The 27,633-nt window shown below is 42.7% G+C and overlaps 1 protein-coding gene across 1 annotated transcript in view; it reads left to right on the top strand.

The window, feature by feature from the left end:
• The window catches only part of ajap1 (adherens junctions associated protein 1), a 58,111-nt gene that overhangs the window by 989 nt on the left and 29,489 nt on the right, over positions 1–27,633 (top strand). The gene's annotated exons all lie outside the window — the stretch shown is intronic.

Here is a 27,633-nt window from a genome sequence, read left to right as displayed (position 1 = left end):
AACCTCACAGCTTTGCTTTGTTATTATTCCTTTGGAAACATTTTTAAGTGATGCTGGTTTTTATGAATAACTAGAGGGCTCGTAATTAACAAGATTGCAATCGAGTTGAAGTTATTCACACAGCTCTCGCTAGGGGCCGCCAAATAACCGCCATTCAATACCAAAGACTTGACGCGCGCAAATTAGGTCGAGTATCAGCTAAACACACCCTCACATACCACAGTAAACCATGCCAGAATAACGTTTTTTGTGTGGTAAAGACATTTATGCAATTTTATGAATCACATCTCTCACTGTTTGTGTGACATTTTGATCACAGGGTTCAAATGGTGTGCAATTTGCCAGTGAAAAGTCAAGTTGAGTCAGAATCATAAGAGCTGTAATGGCCAGGGGTTTATTTATGGTTTACAGGAGTTCTTAGAACTTATATGGCAAGAGTAGGATTAAATCAGACATGCATGCAACACATCTTTATTATACATTCTGCATGGACAAAAAGTCAGCCAAATGTTAAGTAATACACTATGCTCGTGAATTACAGCAGCCCTTGCATATAAGAGCCACAAAAAGGAAGCACTTTTCATTGAAATGTTCATTACTCCAGTCTAAATAGTTTCCTAGCACTTAGGAACCCCATTCCAAAGATGATGAGAATGGCACAGTTAAAAGTTCAGTTATTCAAAGTGGCAGAATTGACTGCTGTCCTTGCCATTACATCTGCATTTAGCAGCTGTTCCAGAGGCATGTGGAGAGCATGTTTAAGGTGGGAATGATAATGGAGCCAGGTGAGCATCATTGTTCATTCTCTACCTGATGAATGCAACATCTTGCATTCACCGTTTCTCCAGAAGGTGCACTCTTACCACAGTGACATACAAGAAAGTGTATATTTTACATATTATTTTGCTGCATGTTCTGTTTAGACGAGTTCTTACTTTGTAGAGCAGTCATACTGTCCAGACTGGTCTTCCAACACAATCCAGAATGGTTAGTTGAGCTTACTCAAAAATTTGTTCAAACCCTTTGTTGTTTTATGTTCAGAGACAGAAAGTGTACAGAAACCCAAGGATCTTGGTTTTTAGTGGCTTTTCTCTGCGCTTTGTTGATTTAAAGGATCAATAATTATTAACAGTTCAGTATGGTATGACAGTAGCAAAGAAGAAAGTTTAGAGTTTAGCAGTGTGTTACATATTATGGAGAAAATTAGGTATGAAATTGCCGGTAAACCGGAGGAATTTAGATCTGGGTGATCTTCTGTTAAAAAAACACAATGAAATACAACAAATGTAGCCTCCCCATGCATATATATATCCACATATTTTTTTAAATTAATTTTACAATACACAGTGGCATGCTTTGTTGCACACCATCAAGGTCTGAGGTCGATCAGCTGCCAAAGTTATGAGACAGCGGGGAATCTCTCTTTTGCGGTTTATAAAATTCCTCACTGTCCCGAGTAAGCTGAACAGCCTTGAAGAAGATTATTAGCTGCATCTCTTAATTGCTCCATCAACTGCTTTAATATCTTAACATCAAGGTTATGCATCCTCTCACGGTTCTGGCTTTCTACCGAGAGCCTTGATTCTCCGGTGCACCTTGAGGAATTACGCTGATGTTCTCATATTAAGACAACCTGGCGAAAGGCTCCTCATATGCAATAGACTGGGCATGTATCTCAGTGTTCAGTTAACTGACCTGGAAGCCGTTAGGGGAGTAAAGAGTGACGTGGGAATGTGGGGAATATCAGCCCGTGTACTGACCTGAGCAGCAGCTGGTTCATTATGGGCTCTGTCACTGGAAAGGATTAGCTTGTTTTTTTGCTTCGACACGAGCCGGTGGGTAAATTTAATTTTTGTGAGATGTTTAAACGACTCAATTTGATCATATTTTTACATTTTCTTCTTCTCCCTGTCAGACGGGGCTCTTTAAGTGCACGCTGTACAGCCGTCAATGTCTTGTATGGCAGCACACAACTATTGCATTACCATGGACACTGTAGCGTGTAATAGCATGCCACTTCTGTAATTTTTTTTCTTCCTGGATGTAAGCTCACTCGCTCGCTCGCACACAGTAATGCATGCCTGTTTAGTGCGAGGAGTGCTTCTGCTCTTCATTTGGCACTCTTGATGGTTTGATATAATGGCAGGACGATTTGATTGCGCCCACCCCCGCTTAAACTATTATGTAACAACGTCTTCAATGGTTCAATAAGCCAGAAACAACTCTCCATACCACAGCTAATGGCGCAAAAGTCAGTAAAGCTGAAGTTATTTTAATCAGGAGAGATTTTAAAGGCCAGGAAAATTTGAGTCTGAAAAAAATGTCTACGATTCCACTCAGGAATAGTCACTCAAGGTTTTGACTACTTCAAAGGCATAAATAAAATTGAGACACCATGTTTAAAAAGTAGAGCTCGACACATACTGGTTATGTAACTTTTGCCATTTCACAAGGGAAATTGCCGGCATTAGCATATGCACATTCAGAGAGTTTCTTCAAAGCCTTGATCGGAGTCAAGTAAAATATTATATAGCATCCCGTCAGATTGAACGCATACGTTATAAAGCAGAGGTAATTAACATACTGACTCTCGAGACGTGCACACTCTTAAAAATAAAGGTTATTTATTGACGTCTATAAACTTTAACATCTGTGGATCCTTTCCATTGGACAAAAGGTTCTTTGTAGTGGAAAAAAGTTCTTTAAAAAATGGTTCTTTCTAGTCATTGACAGGTTTTTTTGGTAACCGAAAATGGTCGGTGCAACACCCTTTTGTTTGGAACCTTTATTTTTTAGAGTTCAATGTTGAGTCACCATGGCAGCCGAGTGCCCTGTACCCTTCAGCACGGCCTGTCTAACAGGGCAGAGGGGGGCACACCTGAACCGCACACACACACGTTTCATGTAGTGCCTTTGTTCAATCAATACCACCTCTATAAAGCCTCACATTTATCCATCATGGCACAAGACCAGCAGTGGCTTGCTAGCCCTCCAGGGCCATGTCTCTCCCCCTCTCCTTCTTTTTCCACACACAATCTTGAAAATGAACGGTAAACACGTTCATATGAGGTTAAAAGGACTCTGAGGATTTTCCCAAATATCCAGGGCGTCTAGGTTCGGCATGAGAGCAAGAAAGGAAACATTTAGTAATGCAGAAGTGTATGTTCTTTTTTTAAGCTTGAATGTATGTGCACATGTTTTATTGAGACTGTGGGCCGTGTACACAGTTATGCTGAGGGATTTTAGTAATGGGTCTGTAAATGCCGGTGGCTGTTCTGGCTCTTTTATCTGCAAACTTTTAGTTTGGAAGATCCCTGCAGTACAAATGCAATGCAGATCTTTTCATCCGTAATAACAGCTGATCCTCTCCTCCAAGCCATGTTCTGTATTAGACACAGATAGAGAGTTAGGTTGTGTGTGTGTGTGTGTGTGCCTGCACATTTTTGTTGTTGTTTACTGTGTTAAAGAGCCACTTGACTTTACTTACTTGACCTACTATAACACACACACACACACACACACACACACACACACACACACATATAAGTCATCCAGCGTTGGACACAGTCTGTTAACGCCCATGAAGAAAAGGATAGCAAGCGGGTTCCTATTTACTTTCGAGGCAGTTTAAACCAGTTTACGTTGGCTCGATGTCATTGGAAAAGAATGTCTTTACTGGATTATAAGTGGGGGCATCACCGTTCATTTTCACCTGAACATCTGTTTAACAATCCGTAAAATTACATCTGAAAAATAGCTATTCTTTACCATTAAATAACAAAATGTGTGTAGATGCTGAAGAGATTCTCATATCTTTCACAAATCACTTTTTTTATTTTTTTATTTGAGAGGTGATCTCCATTTCAACCAATTTAATCCGCTCAAAGGTTTCATTCTGCCATTCAGCCTAATTATTGGATTACAATTTGGATCATTCGTCAGGTTGCTGTTTGGCGTTCACTGTAGTATTTGTTGGATCTGATCTTAGCATTGTCTTGGCATTTTGGATTTAATGGGAGTAAACAGAATGTAGAAATATGACATTTCACGATTCAGCCAAACAGTTGTCCTGGAGGAGATGCTAGTGGCATCAGTCCATTATTCATCCACTCAAGAGGAAAGAAAACCATTACATTTATTACGATCAAATTATGTCATAATTTTCCACTAATCTGTTCTTGTGAATCTGCTAGTAGCAGAGGTGGCAGCTAGCTGTAATGGCTCACAGACTTCTAATCATTCATTATCCATCGCTGGCTCTTACTTGAATTTGAATAATATTTAATCTACTCGCACTGAGTTTTTCAGTTTCACTTATGACTGGTTTAGGGGTGGATCTATGGGTGGGATCTATCAGCTTGCCTCACCCTGTTGTTGTTTTTTTGCAATATAATTTTCTAACGTTTAACAATTCTTCAATAATTATTTTAAATGTTATTTGTTTTATCATGCATTAGAACTGTATTCTAATATTAAGTATAAGCTATATAATCTCTTCAGTTACGTGCCATATGGATTCCAATATGCAGCATCCTTTTTATGTTATTACAAAAATGTGATGTCCATCTGTGATGCGTTTAAGAAAGAAACACGTCGAGACAAAGATGACAGGACGCCGTTACAACTTGGCACTTTTGTCTTTTGAAAGAGAACTAACAGATAATTAGGATTATGACAATATCAACATCTCTCTCTCCTGCTTGGTTTTTGTTTTCACTTTCACGTGCAGACCGTTAGCAATTGTACAATTAGAGTCGGAGCTTTAGTGCTTAAAAGTGAAGTATGTAGTTTCTGCGACACTAGTGGAACCTAGCGGAATTTCCATGCGTCACGCCTGAGCCTCAACTGAAATTTCACAAACACAGCTCGTACGTGGGCTTGAGAAGGCATGTCTCAACAAGAAGACTATATTAAAAGACAATAGACAATATAAGGTCCATCATATTGAGGAATACTTTTAGCTGTGTTGCTATGTGTCACGAGTAAGCAGTTAAGTAGGCAACACTGGCTATGTTTACATGCAAACATTTTGTTTCAATTGAAATGAATTCATTCCGATAGATGAATCTGAACGTAGTGTTAACATGAACGATGAATAAAGTGATCAGGTTGATGTGCATGTTTGTCACAAAATCAGAATAGATTTTTTTGACATGCAAATATACAGTATGTGCATGTCCTTTTCTGTATATAGTGTTTGATACTATTCTCTTACATTGCTTCTTTTCGTTGTTTTAAAGAGATGACTTAATATGTATATATATATATATATATATTTCGGGTCCTGATTAGGAGACAACAAGCAAATGAACAGTTATGTCGTGCTGCTTATATCAAATTGTTATAATCAAAATATTATATATTTGTCAAACAGTAAAAATAGCCCCTCCCGCACACCCAAAATAAAAAATAAATAAAGTGTCTGTGGATGAGTGTATGAAGTGAGTATGATGCTCCACTTCACAGACAATTAGTGGTAGGAGAATTTTATTTTACAACAACTGCAGCTCGTTCCGTGTGTCATTTCGCCATTTCTATATCTTTGCACATGCGCAGTCCTTTCCGGTATCGGTTTTCAATCCGATCAAATGTTTACATGTGCTCTCGATTGGATTACACAAGGAATAAACCACCCCTTTTCAGTACAAATGAGCCGTCAATCCGATTACTAATGTATTATTTGGTTGCATGTGTCTCTAGAACACGAGCATCTCACTTATAATAAATCCATCCAACATATCTGCATCGGGAGTATTTTTTGACATGACGCACCACAACTATTTGAGGCTGTTTGCTTTGACGTGTGCATGACCTGTTTAATCTTTATCTTACATACTTTACCTTTAAGTCATGGGGCCCTATCTTGCACCCAGCGCAATTGACTTTGTACACCAACGCATGTATCATTCCTATTTTGCACCCGCGCACAGCGGACTTTTCCCTCCACAGATGCACGTCGGTTAAAGGGGTGGTTTACTGCCTTTTTTCTTTGCTTGATTGTGTTTATGGGCTGCAATATAACATGTCTTCGTGTTTCGTTTGTTAAAAAACGCCTTATTTTTCATAAATTTCACCTTTATTGTAAGCCGCTTCCTCCTCTGTCATTTGAACGACCGGTTGACTTCCTTAGTCTATGAAACCACTCCCTCAGAAACAGGCAATGAGCTCAGATTGGTTAGTTCGGCCGGTGTGTTGTAATTGGCTAAACTGCGTCCGGAATCTTCACGCCCATTACCCGGTCAAATGTAATGGTGTCAATATTGCCTCGTCAGTTTGAGCCAGAATCAGACCCAGAGAGCGGTGATAAAGAGAGTCAAGCAGAACCTCCGCAAACACGGCTCTTACTAAACGTTTCTGAATGGTAATTTTTTTTTATTATTATTATTTTCTCAAAGAATTTCCATACGCTGTTACTTGAAAATGCTACTGTTTGTTAGCTTTTGAGATACGGTTTCCCCCTGATTAAACATTTAATATAACTGAATACATGACTGAGTAATACCGTTTTTTAATTGATAGAATGAACAACCGTTTAACTATTCACAAAACTTACCGGTAGTTTACTCAGTTTGTCGTTTTCTTACATGATAACAGCAGCTGAAGTTTGCTGTTGCGATGATTTTTTGAAGTTTGTACACGTTTCTTATACACACAAAATAACATCGAACTAACTAGCTACTATAACCAAACAGCTTTGGCATTGGTTTGCGTTCTTGATCAAATCAAAAAATTACGTCATAAAGTATACATGGAAAATACGTTTACAAAATTTATACATATTACAAATTCGGATCCAAAATGTTTGTACGCATCTGTCATATACTAAAGCCAGCGCTGGTATTTTTTTACATCCTTGATAAAACTAAAACATTACGTCTTAAATTATACAGGCAAATACATTTAAAATGATTAAATCTTACTTGCAGGTTGTGGCCCAACAACTGCTGCCTCTGGTTTTATAGCTGTAACTGCTTCATGTTGGAGTAATAGTTTCTTGTTGAATCCGACATTGAACTCGTGTAGATTCTGGAAGCTGTCTTCCGTAAAATGCGCAGCACAGAGAGCTAAACTACGATTGTAATTGTCAGGAACATAATCAAACTTAAATTTTAACCATTGTTGACGAACTACAGCGTCTGTAGGAAGCCTGAACACAGAAGACCTGACAGCTACAGCTCTCCACTATAACTCCTCCTCTTCGACAGCAGAACATGTTCCGGAGGGAGGGTTGATGTAAATGTATGGGTTAGTTACGTATAAAACCCGGGAAGTATCTCGTTGTAGTCCCATTCGAGTCGTTTTTGTAGGCATTAAACTTCCTGATTTTTAAAAGACAATATCTCCGCTTACGTTGAACTTTCAGCGCAGCAACTTTGCAGATACTGTTCATGCACCAACAGCAACATTACACAGTATTTAAAATGAAAAAAGTGAAATAGCAATCAACCACCCCTTTAACTAAGAAATACACTTGCGCTCCCGGGGGCGGTTCAGCGCAAAGAGGAGGCGTGTTCCGGCGCAAACGTTCCCTCATGCTATTTTGCAGGTTTAGAAAACAATTCCGCCACTGACCGGAAAAAACTAGTTTAAAGTCAGTGGCGCGTTGCGCATGTTATTATGTGCTATTTTAAGGGCGCATGCTTGGCCATAATCAATGTAGCGTGTGCACAACGTGCATGCACTTTGATTCTCTCATCTACACAGAAGCAGCAGTTCTCATTTTCTCATAGATAGATAGATAGATAGATAGACAGTTTATTATAAAAGCATACATCTAGCTTACACATTTACCCAAATTATCATACGCCTGTTTAACCGAAGTTAATTTGGGTGTGTTTCTCCATCCCCAACATCACTTCTCTGTGTTTTACGGCCCTGACGAGAACGTCGGTCTCCTCGGCTGTGAACGCTCCTGGCATGCGCCTGGCAAATCCACCGTTATAATAGGAATCCGCTATAGAACAAGCGTGCCTGCTCTTAAAGGGAATGTGAGATGACACTCTGATTGGTTTATTTCACGTTACGCCCAAACCACACCTATGAATAATGAAGCTACTTCAGACCAACCCATTTTAGATTTGCGTCGGGCGCAAGAGTCATTTATCCCGCCGGTATAATAGCAACAGCGCCCAAGACCCGCCCACAAAGTTACTTGCGTTTCGCGCTTGATACTTGCGTTTCAGATCCTTAAAATAGGGCCCATGGGCCTTTATAGTGCCGTGCAGGGATCAGTCCATCAATTTTTTCTCTTCCAAAAAGAAAAGATGTGAATTATTCCAGCCCACCCACACTTTTAGATGCCCACCCATCATCCACTCTCTGCCTCTGCCAGCCCTAATTCACATTTACAATAATGTCAAAAACCTGCAAAATATTGAGATTTAATTTTTCTATAGAAACATTTAATCTCAATATTTTGCAGGTTTTTGACCATATTTGACAAATACATCTCAGTATTTATTTATTATGTCTGAAAATGCTGGGTGATATTCATTTATTTATTTATTTTGACCAAAAAGCTATTATTGTTAAATAAATTCAAAATATGTAATGCAAAAACTGAAACACACTCAAAAAAGATGGTTTCCTTTCTATTTTTCAGTAAATTTACACTTATCTAATCCTTATATTGACTACATCAATATTTAACTTCTTCAGAAAACTTTTTTTTATTATTATTGACTATGCAAACGATTAAGAAATGATTCAATGAAACAGACAGTTAGAGATTCAGGAAAATAAAATAAACTTGCCTAACTAAAAATTATCTTTGCTCTTTTTTAAGGTAGCAGTTTTCTATTTTGTCTTATATATTTTTAAGATGTCATTTTTCCTTTTATATTCCTAGGATTTTTTCAGTCAGCCCTATAGTTTGATTAATTGAATAAGTGAAACATTTGTCCTCAGTCTTTAAGTTTCTTTCAGGTCAATGTTTTTTTGCCTGTGATAATGATTTGCGCTCGAGTTCCCCATAACACCACATCAGAGTGCGCAGACAGGGGAACTTTAGCTTACATGCTAATTACAAGTCTCAGATAGTTTAGAAATGTAATTGGACAGTGTAATTGCTAACTATGCGTGACAGCAATATGGACACCAGGGACACATAAACTGCCACAGAGAGTTCCTGAAGCTAACTGGATGTTTTACATACACTGTGACTTATTGAGGTCAAGCAGGGATCGTTTATTTAGCGTGACAAGGCATTAATGTGCTGAAATGCCATATATCATGTTAGTCCAAACATGAGCTTCTGTTGGTATAGGAGCTATCAGAAGAGATATAAATTAATGTGCTCTGTGCACCAATGAATCCTCTGAGTCCATATCAGCTGGTGCCCAAAGAGTTGTTTGCGTAGCTATCCACTCTAAGACACTTTGCACACTGAGGGTATGGATATACCAATAAAGCCATCCTTTCACATTGAATACATAGCAAACAGAGGTAAATCTGGTAGGATCAATGCACTCTGCCATGGCTTGGATTTTGTGTGTGTGTGTGTGTGTGTGTATAAATAGATTATTGGTAAAAAGATTTTGTAATGCCTAATACTCACTAAGGCTGCATTGATTTTATTAAATACTGTAAAACAACTGTTTTCTATTTGAATCTATTTTAAAATCTCATTTATTCATGTGATGGCTAAAGCTGAATCTTCAGCATCATTACTCTAGTCTTCAGTGTCACGTGATCCTTCAGAAATCACATTTGTGCTGAGTTGGTCTCAATTATTATCAGTTATTTTTGGTGCTCAATTATTAATAATGGTTCTTATTATAAATGGACTGCATTTATATAGCACTTTCAACAGACCCATGGCCACCAAAGCGCTTTTACATATTGCCTCAAATTCACAGACGGCGGTGTCAGCCATGCAAGGCACCATCCAGCTTGTCGGGAGCAGCTGGGGTTAGGTGTCTTGCTCATGGACACCTCGACACTTGGTCAGGTGGAACCGAGGACAGAACCACCAACCTTCTGGTTTGTAGACAACCTACATGAACCACTGAGCCACTGCTTAATATGTTTGTGGAAACTTATACATTCTGTTCAGGATTCTTTGATTAAAAGAGTTTAAAAGAATAGAAAATTATAGAATATAGATTTATAACATACATGTCTTAACTGTCACCTTTGATTAATTTAATGCATCCTTTTTTTGCATCCAACTTTTGCATGCTACTAAATCATGGTTTCCACAAAAATATTAAGCAACTGTTTTCAACATTGATAATAATAATAAATGTTTCCTAAGCAGCAAATCAGCATATTAGAATAATTTTCTGAGGGAGCATGTGGAAAAAATCAGCTTTGCCGTCACAGGAATAAATTACATTTTAAAATACATTAAAATAGTTTATTTCAGTTTTCTACTGAATTTTTATCAAATAAATGCAGACTTAATCAGCACAAGCGATTTCTTAATTGCTTAGAATTTTTTTCCAATACCAGCATATTCAACATTTTACTCATGCAATCAAAATAATAAAAAATCAAGGATTTATAGGATATTGTTAAAAACATTTATTTATTTATTTATTAACATTATGAACAGTAGTACTTTGCCATTACTGGAACTAAACACTAGGCTGAAACTCAATCATAATTGGTAAGTCAAAATTAATTCAATGAACTTGCGTTGAAGCTTATGATGTCTCTATGGAGATTTGATTGACATCACATTTGATTGGACATGAACAGTAATGACAAAGTAGTATAACACTTGGCAGATAGCAGTAGAGGAGTATGACAGAGAGAAAATAGATGACTCTGCCCCAGATTCTGTCCAAGGAGCACGCAGAGTCATCTGATGGACACTTTTGAGGTAAAAATATCCAGCTCGGGGGTCAGTTAGGAGTTGCTTTGATCCAGCGGTTACTGATATTCCATATACTCAGATCCGTTAAAAGGTCTTATTTCACGGCTCTGTGGAATACTTGATTCTGATTGGTCAATCACGCCATCCAGCGGGAAGTTGTTCCCAGATAACAAGCGCTCCAAACAGATAACGCAGGCTCATCCGGGACACAGTGCTATTCGCCTGCTAGGAATGTTTGGTGAGCTAATAAAATATTAAAACTCAGTCAAATCGTGGTCTCGCTCTCTCTTGTTTCATACAAACGCAGCTGCTGCCATTTTGTGACTATTGTTTTGTACACTGTTGGATTATGAGATACAAACAGGTACGATTTTAAAACAGTTTAATCTGAAATCAATATATCTTATCCCCATTATTATTTGTGTGGCAAAATGCTGTGTAATAAGTGATATGAATGACGGTATACCGTATCTCTTAAATGTCCGTTTACTTTCCAGGTTGCAACGGCTCTCTCCGCGGAAGCTTTGCTTTTAAAGACCTAATAAAATATTTAAACTCAGATCAATATTTCGTGTCTAATTATTTACATATGTGGCAAGTAGCCGTGTAATAAGCGGGATAATGTACATCCAGCTGGTGGTTCTCTCAAAATAACCCCCGACAGGATGATGAGGACACACAGACGCGAAGCGGAGGTGGATGTTCATTATCCCTTACCTAAATGTTGATGAATCTCGCCCCTTTGAAACTTGAAGCCCAGTTTGAGATTTGAGTCATGACCTTGAAACCAGACAGCATTTTAGATAAAATTCAGCTTCAGTGACGGTTTCAGACCCCCACGGCCCTCTCCACACTTTTCCATATTTGCCTTCAATGGGGAGCTTTCTGCTTAAAGATGATTCCATCAAACCGGCTTTATGCTTGGTTAACCAGTTAATTTTCTACTGAAGACTTCAATATGAGGAAGATTTGAACATCCTCACATGGGCAAAACTAAATCTGTGGTATTCCTTGACAGAGCTCAGTGTTTTGTTCCTGATTAGCAGTCGGCTGAGAAGTCAGGGACACACTTAACGATTGTAAGGCCGATTATGAATGTAATTTTATACGTACGAGTGAACATGCTCAAGCGCACAGAGTCACAGACTGTAGCGTTCAGTCGGTGTTCACAGTCGGTGTTTAAAATCTGCTCCAGCCGTTGGAAACAGTCTGAAAGTGTGTTAAGATCAGTCTTAGAATGTAGTTAAGTGTGTAAGTTAAATGCTTTGATATTTGAGGCATGCTTCAACAGTATGCAAGTATGCAATATGACGTTGCGTTGTGCATCAGGGTTCCTGCTGTTTTTGGAATGCAAGTCAGTTTTATTTATGCCTTTTTTCCCTGCAGTTATGCAATACAGCATACTCAACATGAATCATTTATCTATCAGATGACTGATTCTGGAATGCTACACAAAAAATGTTTTAGATGCACTAGCATGAATTTAATATGTTTAAACCCAAAAGTAATTTTAAAAATATTAATGTAGGATACTAGCCTGACGTCGTCATACTCAGATTCTAGTCAGAATGTGAGTCTGATACTGCTCCATTGAGCTTTGATTATGGGGCGTGTTTCAACCGAATCAGGAAGGAAAATGCTTCTGCACTCAGTTGGATAGACCTACAACCAATCAGAGCAACGGAGTGAGTTTTCATTCATGTTTCCGATTGACAAATGCCTTGATCGCGGTTCTCTGTTCCTCTTTTAATGCGCTGTCGATATCTTCTATAACAGACGCGATGGTGGAATCTACACATAATGTTTCATAAACAAAGTTCGGCAGGAGCACGTTCACATAATCAATCCAATCAACTTGTCATCAAACACCATGTCTACCCTATCAGCATGAGAGGAAACATATATTCACTCTGTCAACTCACCTAACATTCCTTGACAGTTTTCAGCATCCCTCCACTCACTCTCGGCCTGTTCTTCCACAGCCGAATACCGAGGCCGGAGCCTCTCCTCGGACAGCACGCCAAATATGCATTTATTCTATCTGACTTATTTGTAAGTGTGAACTCGTGAAATAACAATTCTCCAGCTGCAGTCATCTTTGTTGTTAACGAATTCAACCCAAGCGCTCGTTGGTGACGTAGATGATTACGTTGCTCATCTGTCCATCATCGTATAAAGCCCGCCCTGACAATATGATTGGTCCGAACAATTTTTCTTCGGGCATAATAGCTCCTCAACGGATCGAGTCCAGACCGAACTTCCCGACCTAAAAATGTTGTGGGCGGGGCTAAGTTCGGCTGGCATCCAGGCTAGTAGGATACCATATTACCCTAATTTACTTGTATCCGAATTTAATCTATACAGTAAATATTTCACTTTCACTTGGCTAACAAAATAAAACCTTTAATTAGTTGAGCTAGGTTAAATTCTTCATTATTCTATTATTAGATTATTTATTGAAAACAAATCTTTTACATTCTTCTTCTGACCCAAAGACTATAGAATAACACAAGATTGTAAAAAACCATAAGCTTAGACTGTAAAAAAAATATGGATGTAGGATCCGTGACGTCATCCGTAGGTTTCTGAAGAGCATTTTTGAAGCCAAAAGTGGGCGGACCCGGCACATCCATTATGCATGTTCTCAAAGGAATCCAAAATTTATGAGACAGTTGTTGTGAGATTTCATTGGTGATTTCAAATATGAAATTTAATCGTAAGCTTGGTGAACAGTTTTGGAGAATTTGATGTTTCCCCATTCAAAGAGATAGGAGCTGAACTTGCATTCCTGAGAGGCGTTTCAAAGATGGCCGCTGAGTGAAATGACTTGTCTTAAAGGGACTTTGTTCTGACCTCAATGAATCAGACTTTAAGTGACAGCTAATGTTAAGCCTTGATTTTGTTTCGGGAGTCTATAGAATATGTTTTCATGCGTGAATGCTCTAAAAACACCTTATTTTATGTTGTTGCAGCTCCTATTTTTTACATTCTGTCAGTAACGTCTGTTTAGTTCCTGTCCCTATGAAGGCCCTCCTTCCAAAAAGCGCAATGTGCTCTGATTGGTCAGCTGGATCAGTGTGTTGTGATTGGTCAACCGCTTTGAACGTGTTTCGGATATGTCTCTCCCCTTACCATAACCATGTTAGATCCTTTGCAGATCTTTTTCATATTCAAACAGCAACATATACATACTAAAGAAAGTTCAAAATGTAAACAAAAGCATAATAGGTCCTCCTAAAGGCAGGTCAGAGAGTATTTTAGGTAACATAAGAAAATGAGGGTGAATATTGTTCAGGATTACTTTCTGAGTTGCAGGCTCTCTCATCTGTGTGTAATTTATGTATTGATAAATTTTCTGGTGTGCCGAGTCGTAAATTGCTTTGACCATCAAATCAAGTTGTGGCATAAGGGCACATTATACACACTCACACACAGATACACACACACATCCACATTCATCATCTCAGCAGCGCTCTGGCTCCTCTACACTGATCTTCCTTTATGTTCAGTAAGGTCAGTAATCTCATTTCACAGATCTGCTTAGGGAAACTCTCTCTCTCCTTCTCCTTCACTGTCGCTTAATTGGTGTCTTGTCTTTACTGCTCCATATGTGTGTGGTGGGAGACTCGTGAAGTAGAATGGCAGGATTAATCTGGCAGAGGCGGTGCAGAAGAAAATGGAGTCCAGCACTGCTCATAATTTGCTTTTTTGCTCCTCTGGACAGGCGTTTTGCTCAGACGCTTGAGCCAGAACTGACCTTAAGGCTTTAAAATGCAGCAGTGTTGACCTCTCTCCTCTCTCCAACCGTTATTATTCTCATCCACTTTGCCTTAAAGGTATAAACTCTTATTAAAGACAGTGAAAAGAACAAGTCATTGTTTCTTATCTATTGTGAATCCTTCGTCTCGGCTATCTCTCTCACTTTTTTTTCTCTCGGGAGCCATTTGAGAGCTTTTTGGAGTCCTGACCAGCATTTGATATCAAGAACCAAAAGAATAGTTTCTTTAGTACAAGAAAAGACATGGGGCTCTATCTTGCACCCAGCGCAATTGACTTTGTACACCGACGCATGTATCATTCCTATTTTGCGCAAGGCGGGCTTTTCCCTCCACAGACGCACGTCGGTAAACTAGGAAATACACTTGCGCTCCCCGGGGCGGTTCAGCGCAAAGAGGAGGCGTGTTCCGGCGCAAACGTTCCCTGGTGCTATTTTGCAGGTTTAGAAAACAATTCCGCCACTGACCGAAAAAACCTAGTTTAAAGTCAGTGGCGCGTTGCGCATGTTATTCATATGCTATTTTAAGGGCGCATGCTTGGCCATAATCAATGTAACGTGTGCACAACGCGCATGCACTTTGATTCTCTCATCTACACAGAAGCAGCAGTTTTCATTTTTGCAAATCATACATTATTACGATAGATAGATAGATAGATAGACAGTTTATTATAAAAGCATACATCTAGCTTACACATTAACCCAACGCTTTTCAGCGTGTTTATCAACGCCATTGACTTAACGTTACATTACTCTCTATATAAATATATATGACTTACCCCAACCCCGTCCCTAAACCTACCTGTCACTGGGGTTAATACCATTTATGAGTCTTCCCCTACCATCCTAGTAAAAAAATATCGCTCCCCAGATGTAGATTTACATTTTGCTTCGTTTCGCTCGGACATTTAACGGCGTAGACATACACGCGGAATCACTCGGACATTTAACGGCATAGACATACACGCGGAAGATGACGGCGTGGACATATACGCGGATAGCTCAAAATGCGTATAGATAACACGCCACTTGACTTGAAAGTGCCGTGTATGTTTACGCAAAGTCATGATGTCATACATTTTGTAAAATGCACAACTATTCAAAAGTTTGGAGTTGGTAAGATTGTTTTATTTTGTTTTGTTTTTGAAGTCTCTTATGCTCACCAATGCTGCATTCATTGTAACAAAATACACTAAAAACAGTAATATTGTGACATATTATTATCATTTAATCTTCTTGGGTCAACGGATACGCCGGCTCGTCCTTCTGGATTTTATTTCTCATAACAGCGGAAACAGCTTAAAATACTCAGTCACTTTTTGTCATACAGAAAACGAGTAATGCATGCATCATACTTTTATTTGTGTACACTCACAATAACGGCAAAACTTGCGCTTTATTTGTAAAATAAAGAAAACAAACAGGGTGTGCTTTCTGCCGTCTCAATCTCTGTGAACTACTTTCTGAAACACGTGACAAAAATGAACCAAAAACCTTAGAAAAGTTGAAGTGTCTACTTTTAAATTTAGTAATTCATATCGAAAACAAATATTCTCTGTTTATGTAATCCGTATGAAACCAACGAGAGGTACAGATTCTCATGTATCTTCTCATTATTTTTAATGTGACCACACGCTGCACAGGCTATTCACATGGCAATCGTCCACTTGACGTGAACCACGCGAACCTGTAAACGCCCCCTTCACCTCTATAAACTGCATCAAGCTTCATCATTCCTCTGCTTTTCAACGAGTTTTGAAGTAGATGGGCTGTAGATGGAATTTTTTTTTTTCTATTTTGAAATATAATTTATCCCTGTGATGTGATGGCAAAGCTGAGTTTTCATCAGTCATTACCCCAGTCTTCAGTGTCACATAATCCTTCAGAAATCATTCTAATATCCTGATTTAGTGAACAAGAAACTTTTCTCATTATTAACAATGTTGAAACAATGTTGTTGTTTTTTTTTTTTCAGGATTCTTAAACAGTATTTATTGGAACTAGAAATCTTTTGTAACATTATACATTTCTTCACTTTTGATCAATTTAATGCTTTTTAAATAAAATTATAGTTTTTTTTTTTTTTTTTTTTTGAGTAAGAAATCTTCTAGTTCCCCTCTTCTAGTTGTATTTCATGCTCCCTCACGGCTTGCTGTTTGTCCAACCTTAGAAAAGCCTGTGGGCATCGCAGACAGGTTACAGGTGAGGCCATGTGCAGGTGAGACAGCGCATTTCCCGTCTTACTCCCACGCCCCGTGCTTGAGACAACCTCGTAGTGCAGCCGAGCTGAAAGCATAGATTATTAATAGAGCATATATAGCCTGTGGTTTTAGGACCAGAATTAAACAACGTTGATGCTTGTCATTTAGAATTACACTGAGCCACTGAGCATTAAAGAGGCCTATTTTATAGACAGGTACTCAGTGATCCGGAATAAGCGAGGACATGTGGGCTGTCCATTCCGTTTTACTGATGAATCCACAGAAACCACATTTATTTCATTATTATTATAGGTCTTTTTGCATACATTTTTTTTGGAGAGGCGGTTGTCAGTATTATTCCTGTCAGGCACTAAGAAATCCGTCCTTTTCTCTGTCCGAGTGTAGGGGAGATGCCAAAAGCAAACTTTAAAGTCTCCTTCTATAATGCAAGAAGAGAGGGATAAAGCGAATGCACTGGAGGTCATCAGTTATCTGTTTTCCATCAGACTGCTTTTGGAAAAGGCAAATATCACTGTCAGATACTGAGAAGAACGGTTGATGCTGTTGTCTCTCTGTTTCTTTCTGTCTATCTATCTATCTATCTATCTATCTTTCTGGCTTTTCATTTAGGCAGTTCCATCCAGTCAGATGAATAGGCATGTTTGATCTCGAAGAGTTGCCCCCGGAGCAAGAAATGCGTGAGGGGAGTGAAAGAGTGAGCGAGAGAAAGAGAGAGAGAGAGAGAGAGAGAGAGAGAGAGAGAGAGCAAAAGGACCCTCATGGAGCTATTCATGAGCTTCTTCTTGTAACGCAATGCAAATGAAAGGATTCTTGTATCTGCGGAGTTCTATTTTAGGTGTGTGAAAAGCAGCATGGAGACTTGCTCAGGGAGATACTCACTATACAACCCAGGAAAGATGGGCTGAATGGACAGGAACTGTGTGTGTGTGTGTGTGTTCTGGCACACATTTACTGTATGCATGTGCTGCTGTGTATGTGTGTACAGTGCTGAGTGTTTGGAGGATCTCATCATTTCAGGGCTGCTCGACCCACTTGCTCACTAACACTTATGCTCTCTTGAGCCACAAGCCATGATGCTTATCAGAAATCCCCAACACTGTATGAACACATGATGGATTACGCCGCTGCGGTTTTCAAAATGACCTCCATCTTTACTTATTTTTACGTTTTCTTCTCGCCATCTTCAACATAGTAACATCTTCAGTACTACTCCCTGTCTGCCCAGAGAAGATGAATGCTATGTCAAATAAATCAAGAAATCTTTTGCTCACCCTGGATGACATTACCATCATTAACATGAAGACAAGTATGTCATTTAATGTGACTGAATTGACCAGATTTCTTTATTTTTTATGATTAGCCTACTACTGAAAGGTAGTTTATTTCTTTTATTCAGCAAGGACATGTTACATTGATCAAAAGTATCTTTAAAGACTTTTAAACTGTTACAAAAAATCTGTTTTAAATAAATGCTGTTCTTTTGCACTCTCTGTTAATCAAGGAATCCTGAAAAAATGTATCATGGTTTTCACAAAAATATTAAGCATCAACTGTTTTCAATATTGATAATAATAGGACTGGGCATTGACACAAATTTCACGATTCGATTCGATTTAATTTACAAGGTTGCGATTTGATTTGAGATTCGATTCGATATTGATTAATTAGGGGCTATCATTAGCAAATTTAAATATCTCTCAACTAATGCTATAAACTATACAGGGAATCACAGTTGGTACATCACTATAATATTAAAGGTTAAAATTAAAACGTACTCGGTTACTAACGTAACCTCGGTTCTCTCTAGAAGAGGGAACGAGTACTGCGTAAGATATCTTACGCTAGGGGAAAATCCTTTTTCCGCGAGATATTGAAGCCAAAAATTATCCTTAATTTTGTAATAATGCAAAACGCGTTGCGGCAGCATGCAGACATAGGCGAGACAGCTCGCGCGCCTATTGGCTGCTCTGCGGCAACTGCAGCAGCCTATCGAGCGAGGCCTGGCGTGACGCCAGACCCAATCAGGGCACTTCGCGCCCGCTGCGTCACGTCCCGCCGAAATGGGCGTGGTCTAGGCCTATAAATACCGCTCGCAGGCAGCTATTATCTGGTTTTTCATCATCGAAGCAACCAGAGCGTGTGCATGCACGGCAAGATACGCAGTACTCGTTCCCTCTTCTAGAGAGAACCGAGGTTACGTTAGTAACCGAGTACGTTCTCTTACGAGAGGTCTCTCGTACTGCGTAAGATATCTTACGCTAGGGGACCCAATGCAAAACGCCGTGCATGCTGAGATCTGACACCAAAGACCCAAGGGCGAAAGCCCGGGGTACATATAGTGCACAATCACTCAGGGAACTCACAGGGAGTCCAGGAAGAGGGAGGGGCGAAGCCGCACTCTTCCACATATGGTAGCGTCGCTGAGACGCGAATTTCATCATACAGACAGGGCGGGGTACGGCCTGAACTGATGGGGGAATGTGGGTCTTACACAGTTTGCCCAGGCACATCTCGTGCTGCTACTTTTTTACTGTCGAACATTGAGCTGTGCTCAGTAGACGCAGCATTCTGAGCTGACGCATCAGGTCAGATAATACTGGTAAACTTAGACCGACAGCAGCCTGGCCTGCAGGGCGGGAACCTCTAGGTTGTAAAACCTTATAAATGTAGACGGGGAGGCCCAGCCTGCCGCCATACAAATATCTTGCAAGGCAATCCCACTTGACCAGGCCCACGAAGAGGCCATGCCTCTCGTGGAGTGCGCTCTGACACCCAACGGGCACTGCATGCCCTTGGAGGCGTATGCCAGCGCTATAGCATCAACTATCCATCTGGATAGGCTCTGTTTCGACGCGGCTAGTCCCTTAGAACGTCCGCTAAACGAAACAAAGAGCTGCTCCGTCTGTCTGAAACCAGACGAGCGAGACACATAAGCTCGTAATGCCCTGACTGGGCAGAGGAGGCTCGCGTCTCTTTCCTCATCAGGGACCGGTAGGGCTGACAGGGAAATAACCTGCGCCCTAAACGGTGTGTTGAGGGATTTCGGAACATAACCGTGCTTAGGTTTGAGTATAACTTTTGAGTCATTAGGCCCAAACTCCATGCACGCCGCGCTCACAGAGAGCGCGTGCAGATCCCCTATGCGCTTCACCGAAGCGAGAGCCAGCAAAAACACCGTCTTGAAAGACAGGTGTTTCAAATCGATTGACTGTAAAGGCTCAAATGGCGCACCTTTCATGGCTTCCAGAACCGTAGAAAGGTCCCATACGGGGACTGAGGGAGGTCTGGGAGGATTCAGTCTCTTAGCCCCTCTAAGGAAGCGGATGACTAAATCGTTCCTTCCTATTGACTGACCAAGCGTTGTTTCTGAGAACGCTGCTATAGCCGCCACATAAACTTTGAGCGTGGAGGGGGCCCTGCCCCCATCCAACAGCTCTTGTAGGAAGGAAAGCACCTCCGCCACACCACAGTCTGTGGGTGACACACCACGGGCTGTGCACCAGCCCGAAAACACTGACCATTTCGAGGAATAGAGTCGTCTCGTAGACGGAGCTCTAGCCTGCGTGATCGTGTTTAATACTCCTTCAGGGAGTCCAACATGTACCCGTTGATGGCCCAGACATGAAGGGACCACAGTTCCGGGTGAGGATGCCAGATCGAACCGTGGGCCTGTGAGAGGAGGTCTCTCCTCACTGGTACTGGCCACGGGGCAGTACTTGCTAACTGCATCACGACTGGGAACCAAGGTTGGTTTTTCCAGAACGGTGCCACCAGCAGTACTGAGCATCCTTCTTCCCTGATCCGTTCTATCACCTGAGGCAGGAGAGAGACGGGGGGAAAAGCATAGAGCGGGCGGCGGGGCCACACATGGGCCAGCGCGCTCCTGCTCTTTGAGAAAAATTCCTGACAGTGAGCGTTTTCTTGAGACGCAAACAGGTCTACTTCCGCTCTGCCGAATTTCTTCCACAGCAGTTGGACTGTCTGTGGGTGTAGGGACCACTCGCCTGCCGGAACATTGTTCCTGGACAGTCTGTCCGGTCCTATGTTCAGGAGCCCTGGCACGTGCGCTGCTCTGAGCGAGCGCAGGTTGCACTGAGCCCATACCAGGAGGCGTTCTGCCAGCCTGTACAGGTTCTTGGACCTGAGGCCGCCCTGACGATTTATGTAGGACACCACAGACATGTTGTCCGAACGGACCAAGACGTGGCGTCCTTTTATCTGGGGACAAAAACGCATCAGCGCGTTGTCTACTGCCAGCATTTCGAGGCAGTTTATGTGCAGGAGCTTCTCCCGTTCCGACCACTGGCCGAAGAACGGTCTGCCCTCGAGCAGCGCTCCCCATCCCGAGGTGGACGCGTCCGTGGACACCACTTTCACCCTCGAGGAAGTCCCCAGGCTTACACCTAATTGGTACCAGTCGTTCGCTCTCCAAGGTTTCAGAGCTGTGACGCACTTCTGATTGACCCTGAGGCGAAGCGAACCGGATGCCCACGCTCTGCGTGGGACTCGCGCTTTCAGCCAAAACTGCAGCGGGCGCATGCGGAGCAGGCCCAGCTGGAGCACTGACGATGCTGAGGCCATGAGACCTAGCATCTTCTGAAATTTCTTGAGCGGGACAGACGCGCCGCAGCGAAACGCGTTCGCTGTGCGCTGAATGTCTACCGCGCGCTGTGGTGATAGTCGCGCTATCATGGACAGCGAGTCCAATTCTGTGCCCAGGAAAGATATCTTCTGACTGGGTAACAGAGAGCTCTTCGCCCAATTGACACTGAGACCCAAATCCTCGAGGTGATCGAGTAAAATGGTCGTGTGTTCCATGAGCACTGCGCGAGATTGCGCTAGAATCAGCCAATCGTCCAAATAGTTCAGCACTCGTATGCCTCTCATTCTGAGGGGTGCGAGCGCCGCGTCCATGCACTTCGTAAATGTACGGGGTGCCAGGGACAAACCGAATGGCAGGACTGTGTACTGATATGCCTGGCCCTCGAAGGCGAATCTCAAATATCGCCTGTGACGTGACGCTATCTGTATTTGAAAATACGCGTCTTTCAGATCTATTGACACAAACCAATCTCCTTGGCGAATCTGCACAAGGATTTGTCTGGTCGTGAGCATCCTGAACTGTCGCTTCACAAGCACTTTGTTCAGTTGCCTTAGATCTAGTATGGGTCTGAGACCCCCGTCTTTTTTCGGTACCAGGAAGTATCTGCTGTATAGCCCTCCTTCGCTCTGAACTTGAGAGAGAGGCTCTATGGCCCCTTTGCTCAATAGTTTCGTCACTTCGGCTCGAAGTAAATGTGCTACTTCTGTTTTTACCGTGGTCTCGACGCGCGCCACATAGCGGCGAGGGCGTCGGCGAAACTGCAGCGAATAGCCTCTTTTTATAATGTTCAGCACCCACTTCGAAACCCCGGGCAGCTTTGCCCATGCGTCTGCATGGATAGCTAGGGGTTGAATACGAAGCGCGCTCCGCTCGCTCAGCGATGGAGAGGCTTCGGCGTGCTGCAACACAAGCATCGCGCTCGTGACATTTGAGGCATGGGGCGCGCTGATAACAGCGGGCAGATTGCCCGCGCTCGACTCCTCTGCGGTGGTCAGCCGCGAGGGGGAGGGCTGGGCGGTTCCCGTGGGAACTGTCATGTCTGTGTGTGGATGTGGGCGCGGGACAGCGGGCACATTTATCACACCGAAAACATCGTTCGCTTGCGTGAAGCGAGTGCACGTTGGTTTCGTTTTTACAGAAACCGTGAGACATGCACAACGCCCATGTTTGAAGCGCAACCGATCTGAGTCGGTTTTATGTGCGCGAGCCCTGTGTGACAGGCTGTGCTTGTGTGTAGGGATGGGCACTGGGCAGTGGGCATTCTTACTACACATGAAACACCATCGGCCGTAGCCGGGACACCAGAAAATACACTCTTTTGGGGATTTATCTGGGTAGCCGTGAAAACGGCATTTGTGTGCAGGCAAGCGGGTGACAGAACCGACTTGTTGGCTGCAGAAAACACTGGAACAGTCACATTTGCTGGAACTGGACGAGCGAATAACTTTGGTGTGAGTCTGGCCGCAGCGGGACTCAAACACCGTCGTTTTCCTAGCTGTGCTAGGACGACTTCGGGGCCTCGGGCTTCACCGTAATCCTAGGTCGCGGGCCACGTGCAGCGGGGCGGCGACCGGATGAGCGGGAGCGCGGTCTCGCGCTTCGGGCCTGGCGGCGCTGTGAAGTGGAGGCAGTGGACGGTGGCTGTGGCTGTGAGCTCTGAGCAGACGGTTTCGCACGGCCTGCTGCAGAGCTGGAGCGCTTCGGGAGGAAGTGCTTCATAGCCTGTGACGCTTTCTGTACCTCTGCGAATCTCTCCGCGAAATCCTTGACGGAGGATCCAAAGAGGCCTGTGGCGGAAAGCGGGGCGTCGAGGAACGCGGTGCGCTCAGACTCGGCCATTTCCGAGAGCGTCAGCCAAAGATGTCTCTCAGTCACGGTGAGAGAGGCCATATTCCGTCCAATGGCTTGCGCTGCAGACTTAGTAGCACGGAGAGCGAGGTCCGTGGCACTCCTTAAGTCCGGCACGCAGATCGCGTCAGGCCCTTCCTCATCCAGCTTACGGAGGAGATCGGCCTGGAAGATCTGAAGCGTTGCCATGGTGTGCAGCGCTGACGCAGCTTGCCAGGCGGCGGAGAAAGCGCGGCGGAGCAGGCTTGACGTCGTGCGGCAAGCTTTAGAGGGTAGGGCCGACTTAGCACGCCGTCCAGCAGAGGGCGGGCATAAGTGGGCCGCTATCGCCTCTTCGACCGGCGGCAGCGAAAGGTATCCTTTGTTCTTGGCATCGTCAACAGCGGAGAATGCCGAAGAAACAGCAGGACGCACTCTAGCCGAATAGGGGGCGTTCCAGGACTTGGCGACTTCTTCGTGTAACTCAGGAAGAAAAGGCGCCGGTCTGGACGCAGGCGAAGCGCGCTCCCCAGGCAGGAAAAATCCATCCAGCCGGTTGTGAGCGGGCTGCTCAGGCGAAGACCACTCGAGGCCGAGGCTCGCCGCGGCCTGTGCGAGTACTCGCATGAGCTCCATCTCGATGGACGCTCTCTTGCCTGAAGACATGCGGGCAGGGGGCGCGGGGTCCTCAGAGCCCGCCCAATCCTCACTGCCTGACGCCAGGATAGAGCAGGAATCATCCTCTCCCAGCAGGGCTTCCTCATCCACGATGTCAACGGAAGCGGCGGCAGACGGCGGCCGCTGTCCGTCAGGAAGCGAGGGTGACGAAGCCGGGGAAGCAAGCGGGCGAACCGGCGAGCTTTGGCGGCTGAGGGAGGGTTCCGGGGCCCGCTGGGCACGGCGCTTTTTGCGGCGCGACGCCGCGGCGGGCGGGGGAGCAGTCTCGGTGAAGAAGGCTAGGCGAGTCCTCAGAGTCGCCATTGCCATCAGCTCGCAGTGAGGGCAGCCGCCGTCAGCGAGCGCGAGAGCTGCATGTTCCTCACCCAGGCAGGAAACGCAAATCACGTGGCGGTCCCCGTCGCTGAGTGTGGCTCTGCACGAGCCGCAGGAAGGCATCTTTAAAAAGACGCTAGCTCTTTTAGAATGTGTGTCGCGGCGGCGACACACACACACAAAAGTACAGAGTAATAGAAAGGATATAAGCGCCGGAAAGCGCAGCAGGAAGGCAGGAAGGCGGCGCGGCCAGCGACTTCAGTGACTCGTCCCGCTGAAGGTGCTCTCTCTCAGACGGCGCGGCTTCTTCTCCGGCTCCAGCGATGCGTGTGCTTCGCTTGAAGGATGAAAAATCAGATAATAGCTGCCTGCGAGCGGTATTTATAGGCCTAGACCACGCCCATTTCGGCGGGACGTGACGCAGCGGGCGCGAAGTGCCCTGATTGGGTCTGGCGTCACGCCAGGCCTCGCTCGATAGGCTGCTGCAGTTGCCGCAGAGCAGCCAATAGGCGCGCGAGCTGTCTCGCCTATGTCTGCATGCTGCCGCAACGCGTTTTGCATTATTACAAAATTAAGGATAATTTTTGGCTTCAATATCTCGCGGAAAAAGGATTTTCCCCTAGCGTAAGATATCTTACGCAGTACGAGAGACCTCTCGTAAGAGAACTTAAAATTACACAAAAGTAAGTTTTTAACGTTATAATAATACATTATACAGGTTACATTATTATTTAATGATAATTATGTTTTTACTTGTTTTTTGTTTTTGTTTTTCGGACTGAATGCAATGATTGGAGGTTGCAAGATGTATACATGAATGCAAGTGGAGGTTTGCCGCTCATTCAGAGGAACAGAGAGGGTGAGGCTTCTAGAAAGTCTCATTGTGAAGCAACCACCAGTCACAACCAATTTACTGACAGTAAACAAACAAAAAACAAAAACAAATGAGCTTTCTCTCTACTCTTGCCCACCCATGCCTTGCCCTGACATCTTTTCCCAATGTTGTGCAGTTGTGACTGGCAGCCAGAAGCCGGGGCGCTGTCCAAGGTGCTGAAGAGAGACCTGCTGCTCATTTGATTTGAGTCTCAGCTCCAGACAGCACCAGCTGTCTAGCACGTCTCTGAAACAACTCAAGAAAATGTTGTTCAGTGTAATCCCAGTGCACTTTCTTGGGACTTTTATGTCTTATTTCTGCAGGTATAGCACTTTTTTTCTTTTTTTTTTGCTGATTCATAAATCTGTTTGGAGAAATAACATCTTTACACTGAAGTGCTCAGGCATGTCTTTGAAAAACTGGGAAGATAATCTCACTGATTTGCTGTACTACTTAAGACCTGTCAGCAGATTAATGTGTGAAATCTTTCCTACAGCGAGTAAATGGCAGGGCTTTGCAATGACGTCACATCTCCCCAATGAGAGAGCAGGGATTTGTCCCTTTCCTTGGCTAAGCCTCATTACACACTCACATACGCAGACACCCCTGTCATGTCTTTCCAGTTTGCTTCTGACGCTTCTATATTCATATAATTACTAAGAGATACTTTCTGAACAGCTTTCCACTGGTCATTTCTAAGTCAAACAAATAAGCACTGCTGTCCAGTTCAATACAGTATATACAATGTGTTCTATTGATCATGGTAACAGTAATTCATCAAATAATGGAGGCATGGAAACATTGTTTGTTTCCCTACTTTAATACTTATAATACTAATAATACCTACTTTAATACTAATACTTAATATAATACTTAAAACATTTAAATTAACTTTTTTATATAGAGGTAGCATTTAGTTTTTGCAGCAGCATTTCGTTTTTGCTGTGGTTTCAAGAAAAGGTTTAGAGAATCTGTAAAGTTTCATTGGCAATGATTGGCATACTAAAATTTTATTATCATTACAAGCCTTAAGACTTTTAGTTCTCTCTCTCTCTCTCTCTCTCTCTCTCTCTGAGGCATTGTGTGTGTGCGTGTGTGTGTGTGTGTGTGTGTGTGTGTGCGCGTATGTATATGTGTGTTGAGAGGGTGTATGTGTGAAGAGGGAGTCATGTTCTGTCATCATTGTGTCAGGGATATGAAATGTCAGTGCAAGGCTGTTGGAGATATCTCCCCCACAGTCACAACACACACAAACACTCACACAGCTGAGCTCTCCAGTGGCACACGCGCACACACACACACACACACACACACACACACACACACACACACACACACACACACACACACACACACACACACACACACACACACACACACACACACACACACCAGCAGGAAGCATATTCTGATGCAGCGCTACCTATACGCTCATGTGCTAATGGGCCAGTGTGAGGGCAACAGCTGCCTGTTCTTTACTGCCAGTCTCTAAATATGTAACGTGAAATTCTTCCAGTTCATTTATGAACCATATATGAAAGACAAGTGCAATTGTGTCCAATGTTTTTGCAGTGCGGTCTAATTGGTATTCACGTTAACTTTTTTTGTGCATTTGAATTGAGCTACATTCTCAGCTTATATTTCCTGCTTGGCGAGGTTTGATTATAATTAGTTATGTTTCCATCCACCTATTTTTATGCCCATTTTGGGATATCGCATAAAAAAAAAACGTTGGATAGAAATGCCAAAATGTGCATACATTTTAAAAATGCACATAAAAAAGTGTCATTGTGCAATGCCTGAGCAAAGTCTGTTGTCAAAGTTGTTTGTTATAATTACCTGGCAGAACTGTGACACGACTGTGTTCCCAAACAGCAGGCATCCTCCTCAGAAAGCAAGATAATTTCATTGCATTTCGTCTGCATGCTCTGAGGGGCGAGTAAATTATTGTATACGAAATTGCTATTTACAGTGGCTTCTCCTATACTGCAGCAACTTCCATTTTTCTTAATGATATTTAGCGCCAGTTTATCAGGGAGTGAAATTTTGTTTTTTTTGTCTCACTGGATGGAAACGGTGCTTTATTCACAAATGTTTTATGCGATATTACAATTTTGCACATAAGTTAAATGTGCAACTTTGGATGGAAACATAGCAATTAAAGTTGGCATGAAATGTAAGTTGTGATAGTCTTTTCTTCCCTATTGTGACTTATATCTGAGTTAAACGGCTAAAAAATGTAGGCCAGTTTGCTATTGCTGTGTTCTCTTGTGAGTGACAGGTTGTTGTTACAACAAGATAAAACAAGAATTGTCCATTTTGATTTCATGGTGACTGTAAATTCAGTCAAACAAAGGGTGCATATGACTTTTATTAGTCGAATTTAATCAATAAATTTACCAAAATAAGAGGTCTTTTTCTAACACCATCACACAAAAAATGCATGTGTACACATTACATACAAATAGCTATGAATACTAATCTGATCACCCTGTTTTTTAATAAGCAAAACAGCAGGGG

The sequence above is a fragment of the Rutilus rutilus genome, assembly GCF_951802725.1.
Source record: "Rutilus rutilus genome assembly, chromosome: 19".
Classification (NCBI taxonomy): domain Eukaryota; kingdom Metazoa; phylum Chordata; class Actinopteri; order Cypriniformes; family Leuciscidae; genus Rutilus; species Rutilus rutilus.
This window is presented reverse-complemented; position numbering and strand designations above follow the sequence as displayed.